This window comes from Ochotona curzoniae, unplaced genomic scaffold (assembly GCF_017591425.1).
Source record: "Ochotona curzoniae isolate NIBS_2020 unplaced genomic scaffold, NIBS_Ocur_1.0 scaffold_3208, whole genome shotgun sequence".
Taxonomy (NCBI): Eukaryota; Metazoa; Chordata; class Mammalia; order Lagomorpha; family Ochotonidae; genus Ochotona; species Ochotona curzoniae.
In genome coordinates, this window is record NW_024467106.1 from 59,361,003 (window position 1) to 59,373,733 (window position 12,731).

Below are 12,731 nucleotides of genomic sequence, written 5' to 3' on the forward strand. Positions count from 1 at the left end.
CCTGGAGGTACCAGTCAGGCTGCCCACCTAGGTGCGTTCAGCTGCTTTCTGACCTTTGTACACATAACTGGAACCCACATGATAGAGTGGTGCTTTTCACCGGGACACTCCAGTGAGTCATGCCTGTGGCTGTGACAAATCCTCACTGGTCCCCTTGTGCACAGGGACCTACTGCCCCAGCTCACAGCCATGTGGAGACATACCTTAGCCTGTCCTGTGGCCACAGGTGGATGACGGGTGAGTGGGACACGCATTTACTGAACACGTGTCCTGTTTTTGCCAGCTGTGATGGTTTTCTGAACTGATGTTTGCAATGGATCTTTTAATTTTCTTCTTTTAAGGTGTGTCTGTGTGTTTGTGTGTGCTTTAATTTAAAAGACAGAGTTACAAAGAAAAGGGAGAGAGAGAGATAGAGAGAGATCATCCAGCTGCTGGTTCAATCCCCCAATGGTTGCAAGGACCAGAGCTGGGCCAGGTTAAAACCAGGAGTCTGAGTCTGCCTCATGGCTGGCAAAGAGCCAAGCACTTGGGCCATCTTCCATTTTCCAAGGTGCATTAGCAGGTGGCTGGATTGAAAGTGGAGCAGCCAGGCTACACCAGGCAACAACACTCATATGGGCTGGATAGTAGAGTCGGTTGGGCTGAGCTAGGCTGCAGCACCCATTGGTGTGTATGAGAGCTGACTAGGATGCAGAATGGACTGGACCAGTCTGCTGAACATATCAGCACATGTAGGAACCATGTAGGGACCATGTGCACATGTAGGGCTGGGGGTAGGTCTGGTGAGAGTTACTGGGGATTGCTCCACTAGGCTCCAGATCCTACTGGTGTGTGAAAGGGCCAAGCGTGTGGTAAGCACAGTTGGGCTGGGCCGCAGCATCTGTTGGTTTGGTTTGCATATGAGATGGGACTGGGGACAGAATTGACCAGGCAACTGCAACCACCAATGTGTATACAGACTGATATAGATGATGGACTAAGTCAGACCCCACTAGCTGGCACACACAAGGCCCAGGTCTGGGGTCACCTCAGGTGAGGTTTCTTTGGGAAACCCCTACCCTGAACTGAACTGTTGGACTCAAAACTCTGACCGCAGGGAAAAATCACAAGATCTGGGGTCTGACCTTGGAATGCACGTATTGGAATTGGACCTCTTTGGTTGCTGAAGCTTGTGCTATGGAGAGCATGCTCAGATGCAAATGGGGGGCATGACAGATCACTGAGGCCCGCAAAGGACGTCTAGTACCACGGCAGAGGATAAGGGGCAGAACAAGTTGGACAACTCTCCTGGGCAAGCCTTGACAGCAAGTTGTCTGGGTGAGTGGAGACTCTAAGGTGGACTATGTCAGCCAATGGACCTTGGAAGGATTTCCTCAACCAACCTTGGAGCAACAAAACCAACAGCATCTCAGAACTATTGAAATCACTAAAGCAGTACCCTTGGAACACGCTCCACATTGAGGATCTTAGGATGACACTGAGTGGCCGCACTCCATCCCTGGGTGGTGATGCCGTTAGGCTGATGGGTGCAATCCTTTCCTCTTCTCTTCTTCCCCCTTCCCAGAAAAAAAATTGGAAGAAATTGTCTTATCCACTTTTCCCCATGCCTCGATTCTTCACACTCTAATCAGTGACCCCCACGTGGGTGTATGTTCTTCTCAACTATATAAACAACATCAAAAATAAAATTAACTAATATAAAAAAATAGAACAAATATTTTTAATATTTGCAGCTGGGACTCGAACCAGCACCCATACAGGATTCTGGCGTCTCAGGTGGCAGTTTTAGCCATTGCACCACCATGCCAGCCCCTGGGATGGGTGTAGAGGTGCCGGGCTTCCCAGCAGTGAGGCTGTGATGCTGGCAAGGCCAGTCTACAAGGTGTGTTTGCTTGCGAGGATTGCGGGAGGGGTGGCCCTACACAGGGGGCAGGATTCACATGGTGCCCATGCTTAAACTGTGCTTTGGTTTTTCTTTTCCTTTTGAGTTGGCAAAGTTCTGTGAATTTCAGAATGTTCTGTGTAATTTAAAAAGATGTGTGCCCGGCTGTCAGTCATTGCTTGACTTCCACTCAATATATACATGTATACACATACACACACATATAGGTATATGCAGACTCATTCTGCACCAAGTTAGAAAGTGCACAGACGAGCTCTGGGGCAGAGTGTATGCCCTGTTCCATTCACACACAGGACAAACCGCTGACCAACCCAGGTTCCAGCTGCGGGCTGCCCTGCTGGGAGCCTCCAGCCTGAGTCAGAGTCTCAACATGAAGCACAGCTTTGTGTCCAAGCACAGCGCCAGCCAGCCCCTCTACAGCTCTGTGCGGGGACCTTACTAGATGGTCTGCATCGAGACACTGCCTACCTCCCAGCTACCCTCAGGACATGGTTACCCAGGAGTTCCCCCCGCCCCAAAAACAGCCTCACACCAGCATGTTTGCTTCCTTGGCAAGAGAAGAAAGAAGAAGCTTCTGGAATATGATTCTATGGTGGAGGAATGCAAGTCAGACCCTTCCAGTGTCTGGGGTCCCCATCACCCCCAAACCAAGCAGCAGCAGCACAAACCGTGGTGTGGGAGGAGGGCCTTGGAAGGAGCCCAGATGGATTCCAGATGTGCTTTCTGCACTGGCAATTCACTTTCCTCTACACACGTCCACTTGGAAAATAAACAAGCTATAAAAGGAAGGAGACAAAAAAAAAAAATATTTCCCCCAAGTCTGGACCCCTCTTTCTGCATCAAAAATGAAGAAAGCACAGAGAGTGAGAAGCCTGTCCGGTTGGAGGCTGGCTACTGAGGTTTCCAGTCACGTCCTCCCAGGGGTGTCCACACGTCCATTCTCCAAAGTGAATTGAAACATCAGGCATTTGCCAGTAAGCACAGTTTCTTGGAAAGCAAGTTTTCTTGCTTTGTTTTGTTTCCATGTAGAGGAATTTAGAAAAGATACAAGGCGCCGGCCCTTTCCCTGCAGCAGTGAGGTTCCTTGGCTAATGAGTACGTTCCTCTGCCCTGGGTTTCTTGGGTGACCTCACCCTGTTCACAGAGATCCCTCACCACCCGGTGCCGACTTCACCCACACAGCCTCCCAGGCCAGGCTCTTTGATCTCAGCCCATTAACACCGCAGCCTGGGAACCAGCAGCCATTACCGACAAACAGGATGAAGTGTGACTTTTTCCTCCTACTTTCCTTCTTTGGGGCATGGAAATGAATTGGCTGGCCTGGTGGGATGTCCTGCTTTTTTCTGATGCCCCGTTCCTTGGCAAACAGGGCTCTGCTCTGTGACAAACGTGGGCCCTATCCCAGGCACAGCCTCTCGGGTGTCATGTTTATCCCCGGGAAGGTAATCGCATTGGGTCCCAAAATTTCACCCTGCTCTCTCCCTAACTCTTTTTTTGAAACTTTTTCCCCACTCCTGCTTGTTCTTTGTTGGGGGATGGAACAAGACTGAAACACCATTAGGAGTCATTGCTAGAGCTGGTGCTGTGGCATGGTGAGTAGAGCTGCGGCATGCAATGCCCGGCCTCCCATATAGACACTGATCTGAATTCTGCTTACTCTTCTTCTGACGCAGCTCCACGCAGTGGAGGATAGCTCAAGTGCTTGGACCCCTGTACCCACATGGGAGACCCAGAAGAAGCTCTTGATTTTGGCCTGCCCCAGTCCTAGCTGATGTGGTTGTTTGGGGAGTGAACCAAGATGAAAGAGATTCTGTGTGTATGTGTGTGTGTGTGTGTGTGTGTGTGTGTGTGTGTGTTTCCTCTTTTCTCTGTAATTCTGCCTTGATGGAAGGAAAAAGGAGAGAAAGCCACTACCACAGGACAAATGTCAGTATGGGCAAACGGGCTCTGAGACAGTTACAGGCCTGTGCAGCCAGTGTCCTGCCCAGGGTCCAGTTGTGGTCTTCCCATTTGTCCTCAAAGCCGCTGCTTCACCTGGGGCATAGCATTGCCACAGCGTGTCTGTTTCCCATGGTAGCTGGAGCCTCCTGAATGTCCACAGGGGACTCCGAGGCCAGGGGTCCTTTGTCCCTGGTCCAAGAGAGCCAGCTGGGCTGGATCCCATGTGGTGTGGACACAGGGGCAAACCCTTGGGTGGCAACATCTTTCCATTCATCTTTTACAACGTGGCAAGCGCTTATCCAGCATGCTATAGATCCAAATCACTCCTGGCTACTGCTGACAGAGTGTCAGTGTTCAACTGAGGTATTCTGAATGTTTCCAATCTGGGAAAAGCAGCCCAAGAATATGGTCAACCAACCCACACCTCAGTGCACTGAACTGACACCAGCAGGGGTTGCTGATCCTGAAAACCCACCCGCTAGATGCCCCAGTCCCCATGAGACAACCTTTCTGATGAACACACCTTGACTCAACTTACAGACACAGCTTCAATTCTTCAATAACAGAGTGAGAAACAGCTTGAGAGAGGGAGAGGAAGGGACGGAGAGGAGGAGATGAGAGAGAGGAGGAGGAGGAGAGGGAGGGGCTTTAAGTCCAGTAGCTGTAATGAAACAGTAATTGAAATGTATTACTAACTGAAACCAGACACACTTCCACTTAGTATATTCAAGTAAACTTCAGAAAGTTCATGAGAAACAAAAGTAAAAGTTCACTTTCAGGCAAAACGCTCATGAAATCCTTTGCATATCCATGTATGTTTTCTCCAAACACATCTTCAGATGCTTACAAAACATCTCCTAAAGTAATTAATACAACCAAGAATGGATGGCGAGGGAATAACATGGAAGGGCTCCAGAACTGGTGAGAAAGGAATTTCAAAGACAAGTGGAAGAGAAAGGCTCGGGTGACTTAGCCACAGCCTGCGGGCCCAACTCCCACAGCTCAGTGAGGGTGGAGCCGGGCATTGGCAGGCTTGGAAACCAGTTCCAGGGGCTGGCAGGAGAATGGATTCCACAGCAGGACAAGCCCCAGTTTTTCTTTTTTTTTTTTCCTGGTAAAGCAGTATATACACTCCCTGAAGGTGCACAGAAGAGAAATGGCAGAAGTGAGCTGGTGCCATGCCACTCGAGAAAGAGCCAAAGCTGTCCAGAGTTGAGGACTAAGATCACAGGGCCAACACAGCAAGTTGCTTCGACAGAAAGCGAGAGTCTGTGCCACCTGTGAATGGTGGACAAGGAGGGCAGTCGCACGCCTGAGAAATTCACACGCATGAAGACGGATGTGGTTGTGCATGGATGAGCTCATCCGCATGGGGGCGGGAGGCTCTGTAGTCCTCCCTCAGGTACCAGGAGATGGCAGTGCCAGAGCGGGCCCCGGGAAATGCTTGTGCATGGCAAGACTCCACGTGTGCTGTTTCAAGAGCGACACACCTTTGCCCCAGCACCTACCTCTGCACCCATGAAAAGACTTCCAGCACCCTTCAAGTCCATGGACACACGCAAGTGCCCCCACACAAGGTCACACGTGCATGTCCACATGGGTATGTGTCCCTACCTCTGCACATGCAGGCACACAGCACCACGTCCCATCCTGACACTGCGGTCCCTGTTTGTCACACACTCTTTCCTTTACACTTTCTAAAAACCATGCTTTTCTCCATCGTGCCTGCAAAGCTGTAGTTTTGACGGTGGGAAAAAAAAGTATTATAAGGAGAAATTACAAACCCACAAACACCTGTGCCTTCCAGCGTCCACATCTCGGAAAGATGGTTCAGAATCCTCGCTGGAGCGTGTGCTATGCCCGGGGCTGGCCTTGCATTTTAAAAATAATCTTGCCCCCCCCCCGCCCCGTCGCCACCCTTTATTCATTATGATGTCCAAAGTGTGTTGCCTTTAAAACCCAATGAGAAATCCCTCTCTTAGGTCTAAATATAATAACACCACAAAGAAAAATGCCACTGGGAGTGCCCGGAGCCAGAAAAAGAGCGGAGGAGACAGAGACGCGCCCAGCGACCCTCGAAGGACTACGTGGCTGTGCAGCCAAAGTCCTCTCGCAAACCCCGGGTGAGCTCAGAAAGCTCCGCGCCGATTTTGCATGGGAACCTAACGACGGCGCGTGGAGAAGTTTGTCTTCCAGCCCCAGTGTGACAGCCCCGATCGCCTTGCTCGAACAACGTCCGGAAACATGAAATTTCGTGGCATTTCGGAAGAATAAATTTCCCAGGCGAACTACCATAGCTCTCATAGCTCTCCCCTATCCCCGAGCCCACAACCCTCGACGCCGGAGGAGGGAGTTGGAGGATGCAGATGCCTAACTTTTCGCTCTTTCAAGGAAAACGACAGCGGGAACTAGTCCCCAGAGACTGACTTCCCTCTCCAGTGACCCGCGTTAAACGCCGCATTCCTAATCATTCTGTTCCCTGGCGGGGCCGCCACAACAGGCCGCCCCGGGAAGGGTGCGGATACGGAGCAGAGTGCTCCAGAGGCGCAGAGCGCGGTCGGGTCACCGCCGCACCGCTACCGGCTGGAATTCTGGCGAAAAGTGGAGCCGCGGTCCCGGCTGCTCACCCCAATCTTGGCGTCCGCATCTAGCCTCCCACTCCCTATTTCCTCCAATCCCGGCCCGCCCTGGCTCACCTGGGGCTGGGAAGGGCGCTGGGTCGCCGGCATCCTGGCGAGGGGCGCGCGTCAGCCGGGTTGCCTCTTTCTCTGCTCAGAGACCCCCGCGGGGCTGTGAGACGATGTAACCAAGAGGCTCTGGAGGTCGCCTGTGGCCTGGGGTGTCCCTGGGACTCGTCTTGTCACCGTGCTAAACGCCGGTTCCCCCGGTCGGTCGCGTGTCTCCGGAACCGGCGCGCTCTTACTCCAAGCCTCTGCCCTGACTAGTCAGGGCGCAAACTTTTCCAGCGTCCCGCCCTCCCGGCTCGGCAGCTCCCGCCCCCGTCCCCATCTCCCCGCCCCCCATCTTCCCGCCCGTTGCTCTGGGCCCCCTCCCCAGGTCCCCCTTCTCGACCCCGCCAAGCTGCCCGCCTCTGTCCCCAGCTGCCGGCCCCCTCCTCCGACGCTCCGCCTGCAGCTCCTTCCCCGCCCCGCAGCCTCCAGCGCCCCCAGTTCTCTGGCCTGGACAGCCTCTCCTACTCGCCCAGCCGTCTCTTTAGGAAACCCCTTCTCCTTCGTCCTTGTGCACACCAGGCGTACTCCAGGTGCTAATCCGGAGGTCCTAGGACTCGGCAGGGGTAGTCTCCCGGTTGAGTAGGCGGACAGGGTTTGGGCAGGAGCCTGCTGCGCTGACAGCCAAGACCTGAGTTATCGCGATCACTATTGTTATTCTATCAGTATTGTCATTGTTCCGGTCGCTGCCATTTCCGCTTGAAATGGACCGACCACCGGCTTGGCCTGTGGTTAGCACTGGGCGCCCGGCGCTTTCTCCGGCCCCCCTCCTTCCTGCCTGCCCTATCCCTCCCGCCTGGCCTGTGCGAGTCCTCGCCCTGACCCTGGATTCCCGCCGTACCGGCGCTCCCTCTGGGACTCCAGGGGGGTTCAACGCCCAGGCCCTCAGCCATCGCATCCCAGCGTCCCCTCCCCCCCAACACACACGGATTTATCCTGGTGTAGAGAAATAATTCAGGCCAAGTCTTCATACTGAAGGGTCCCGAGAGGATAGCTCCGTCAAACTTTAAACCCTCTAGAAGCTTTGGAGGGAAGGGGGAGAAAAGAAGAGGAAGGGCAGGAGGAGTAGGAGGAGCAGGGAAGAAGGAAAAGGCGCTGGAAGAAAAATAGAGAGAAGGTACATGGAACCAGAAGCCAGAGTCCCCAGCCCGTCTGTAACTCCTGGTCAGGCAGGGTGGGGCTCTGGTGTGACTGCAGAGTGCTGGGGGGTGGCGCTGACACCAAATCTGCAGCTCCCCTTTTCTCTGACCCTGTGGCCTGTGGAGGATGAGCCCAGAGCAAGCTTTGGAGCACCAGGGCCAACGCTTACTGGGGGTGTGCCTGGCAAATGAAGCCAACCCAACAAAAGCAGACTGAAGTTGGGAGCTGGGAACTTCACCTTCATCTCCCTTGTGCATAGCGGGGACTCAAGTACTGGAATCATCACCCACACATTAGCAAGGGGCTGGAAGCTGCAGCCCACGCACTCCGAGAAGGGATGCGGGTTTCTCAAGGCGTGTCTTAAGGGCCAGGCTGAGCGCTTGCCTCTGGTGCAGCTCTGCAGTCATTACGGTCCATTTGCCTAAGAGAGAAACAAGGAATAGACCCACGGCACCACCAAGGCTGCCTTTTCCCCATCCTGTGCAACCTTCCCCACACACAGGTCTCTCAGTGGTCCAGTGTCACATTCCTGGGGCAGACTCAGGACCCCGACAAGGGTGCTCCATGCCCTCAAAGAATCCCTAGAGAACATCCTCTGGGGAAAAGAGTTTGCCCTTTCTAACATTCTGTGGCATAAAAATCTCTTGCTCTGTACTGCTGGTCCAAGGGGAACAGTAGCTCACAAATGGAGAAGCAACAGGAGGATTAGGAACCTCTCACTGCTACAACCCTCTGTGAAATGAAGTGCTCCAGTCAGGCAGCTGCATTGGTGGGTGTGGAGCCTCATGTCAAAGTGTGCCGGTGAACTGGTTAAGCGCAGTGCTCACCAGAGAAAGAAGGTTTTCCATGTTCATGGAGACAACCGGCACTCACCATGTTAACACCGTGGGAAGGGTTCAATCTCAGCATCCCTAAAACTTGCTCAACTTGGCATCACATGGTGGAAAATGGAACAGGCAGCATAGCAGATGCTGTAAGGCTGACATGATCTTAAAAGGGTTTTCAAATGCATGAAAAACTCATAGATTTTGAAAGTGTGTGGCATTAAATTAAATTTTAACTATTTCTCTAAGCTTTCTAAAGTACCCTTGTATATATGTCATATAATGTTACATATGTATTTTCACTTTTACGAAACAATGCTTAACTTCAGTCACCCAGTCTCTGGACTTGACTTTCAGCTTGTGGTTAATCGAAGAGCTGGGGCAATAAGCTTAATGACATTTTATGGACACAAACTTAGTGCATGGAGTTGGCATGGTGGTGCAGCATGTTAATGTACATGTGTAGTGTAAGTGTCCCACCTGAGTGCTGGTTTGAATCCTGGCTGTTCCACTTCCAACCCATGTTCTAGAAATGCACCTGGGAGAACAGCAGAAGACGGCTCTTGGTTGTACACAGGGGCTGCTCAAGTCAGTGATGAGCCTAGACCATCCGGATTTGTGCATGCTAAGGTGTTGGCACAAGAATTAAATAGTCTGAGAGTGCATTTCTCAGACCATGTCCCCTAGGTTAAGTGACTGATCTATCTATTTATCTATCTATCAGTAACATATTTGACTATATATAAGACTATGGATATATGTATTTGATATATAACGTTACATACTTAATGAAAAGTTTAAAAAGGAAATAAAGGTAGGTACTTCCCCTGGCAGCTAACACAACAGGATACTGGCATCCCACCTCCAAGTGGAGGGGTGGCCCCTTCAGGGTGGGAGCTGCCAGGTATGCATGACGGTTGATACTCATGTGGTGTTTGATGGCTACGGGGTAACCAGATATTTGGCCAAACCCAGCTATGCATGTGGCACCAGATATTTGGCCAAACCCAGCTATGCATGTGGCTGGGATGAGTGTGTGTATCAGTAGTGTGAGATGACTCATGGTCCTCCTCCTGGGCGGAGCTGGGTCTCAGGAGATCAGACCACGGGCTCTTCCTGGGACAGTTACGCCAACACAGAGTTTGGGTTGTCAGCTTGTATTGTGAGTGAGCCACTCCTTTATGACACGTGGGTGTGTGCATACGCATTGGCTGTGTTTCTCTGCAGAGCCCTGGTGGACACAGTGGCTTGTGAGAAGGCAGAAAGCAGTCTCGGGTAATGTCAGAGCCCCGGTCTTGTGGTTGCAGTAACCCTAAGTCTCTTCCTTTCTACCATGTCTGCTGCACAGAGTTCAAGAGAAATGGCTTAAAATAGGGAGCTGGATGTAGATCTGCAGAGCAAAACTTGACCTTCTGTGCCATAACCAGTCTAGACCCAAATGATGTCTTTGACTCACTGTAGGAACCTAAAGGACTCCAGTTCCCTTGGGGAGAGAGAGGTCCACCCACTGGGTTTTGTGGAGTCCCACAAGGCTACCTTTATATCTGAGTTGCATCCATTTCTGTGTCACAACCAGGACCAGTTAGAAGTTCCAGGAACTATTCTCTCCACAATTCATATTTTGTAAGAAAATATTTGAATTTCCACTGTTCACCAACATAACTTGTGTGTGTATGGTCTGTTTGCGGGATGTGTGTTGTGTGGGGTGTGCTGGGTATTCAGATTGTTGAGTTGTTTTTTTTTAAAGATGTGTTTATTTATTGGAAAGACAGATATACAGAGAGGAGGAGAGACAGAAGAAGATCTTCCGTTCGATGATTCATTGCCCAAGTGAGCGCAATGGCCGATGCTATGCCGATCCGAAGCCAGGATCCAGGAACTTCTTCCGGGTCTCCCACGCGGGTGCAGGTTCCCAAAGCATTGGGCTGTCCTCGACTGCTTTCCCAGGCCACAAGCAGGGAGCTGGATGTGAAGTGGAGCTGCCGGGATTAGAACCGGCGCCCATATGGGATCCCGGGCGCATTCAAGGCAAGGACTTTAGCCGCTAGGCCATGCCGCTGGGCCCAGACTGTTGAATGTTATGTGTGTGATGTGGAGACTGTGTGGCTGTGGTGTGTGCGTGGTAATGTATGTGTACTATGTAGGGTTGTGAAGTATACAGTATGTGTTGTGTGTAATATCCAGGTATGTGTTTATAGCACACTTGTGTGACATGTGACTGTGATATGTAAGTACTGTAATATGCTGTATGGGGTATATAAGGTACAGAGTATGTGTCGTGTATAAAATGGTGTGTGTATGTGTATGGTAAGTGTGTTTAATGTGTGGCTATGGTGTATATCTAATGTATGTTGTGTTGTATGGGTGTGTGGGTTATGTGGCAGATATGTGTGACTGTAGACTGTGAGTGACAATGATGCTTGTGTGTAGGGTATGTGGATTATATGTATTGCACGTGTGCTATATCACATTATGTAAAATGTGTGAGATATATGATGCATATCCTACGCAACATGGGGTATAGGTGTCTGTGTTGTGTATGTGTGTGCTATGTTGTGTTGTAGGAGTGTGTGATGTGTGACAGATTGTGTGTATATCTGCAGGGTGTGTGTGTGCTGGGGAAGGAGGGGACATATCTGACCTTGTGTGCAGGAGTCCTGGCTTAGGAGCTGTAGTAAAACATGCGTGTTGGGCTATGGCAGGGCTTCAGGAACACTTAGATTTCATTTTTTGCACGCTAGTGACAATCTGGTGTCTAGGGCCTGAGGTAACTTTGGATGGAGACTTGTGGTGAGACAGACCCCACCATGGGACTGGAGGTGGAGGGAAATTTCCTACCTAACCCTCACCTTTAAGGAGGGAAAGGTGAGCCAACTACCAGTGGCCCATGAAGTCATCAGCTGTGCTTGTGTGGCGGAATCTTCCTGAAACCCTTGAGCAACAGGAGGGATTTGGGGTTCAGAGGACTGCTAGGCTGCTGGGCACACAGGGTCACCTGCAGTAGCATGGGCACTCCATGCCCCTCACCTGTACTTACCCTATGCCTCTCTCCATCCTGCTGTTCCTGAATTGAACCTTCTTTATAATTAGTTCACAATGCAGTTAACACGTTGTTCTTCTGAGTTCTGTGAGTTCTGGCAAACCAGGAAACCTGAGGGGGGCATGGGAACCCCTAAGATGGTGGTTGTCTGGGCAGAAATGTAGGCATTATGGGTACCCCATTTATGACTGACCTCTGCCATAGAGGAAGTCATGGGGACACACCCCCTTGTGGGGTTGGCATTCACCCCCAGATAGTTAGTGTCAAAGTAGAACTGAATGCCGCTTTTCTGTGCCTAGCGACTTTAGAATAACCAACCCCTTAAACTGGTTGGAGGAGTTGTTATAGAACCTCCCAAACTAGGTCCCCTGGCTGGACATTCAGAAAGCCAATCAGTGACGTGGGATGTGAAGAGGGCGGAGGCACTTACTGCAGAGCAGAGAGCCGGGAGGCAGGCAGCTAGGGTTAGGGATGAAGGACTTAGGTCAGGGCAGTGCATGTTCAGCTCGGGTCTCTCTCCCTGGTTGGTCAGCGGTGCTCCTGGTGTCTTCCCTTTGTGATGTTGCCTGGGCTGAGCTCTGTAGAGAATTTTTATGGTGGCCAAATGGGCCATCATAAAATGCCACCAAGGTGCAATGTCTAGTAGCGAGCGACTTCCTGATCCCAGCGACTGAACCTTGCAAGGGGGGCTGCACCACTCCCTCAGTTCAGAGTACATCTTTGTGCTACCTAAAGGCGGGGCATGGATGCTTGAAGCTGAGACGAGAGGCCAGGAGATAGGGGTCGGATCCATTTGCTTTCACGACACTGTTTTCAGAGGCTGCCCTGGCTCTGGCATTGGCTTTGTCTCTTTGTGTCTGCTTAGGCTCCTGGTCCCCTTTGCTTTTGCATCTGCATCTCTTGGGGTGAATGTGACACATGGTCCCTTTCTGGAGGACATTCTGGGGTCTCGGCCATAGGTTTTAACTGTACACACCCTTTCATGAGTTGTTTCATTGTGAGAATTCCTTCCTGTGTTTACACTTGAAAAGGCTCAGCCAGACACACGGAAAGCTTGTGGATTCAAGTGACGCTGGAGAGGCGAGAGGTGGGGGCTGTGTGATTGTCCCCAGCAGGAGCTGGCGTGGTGGCAGGGGTTTTCAGCCACAGTGCTG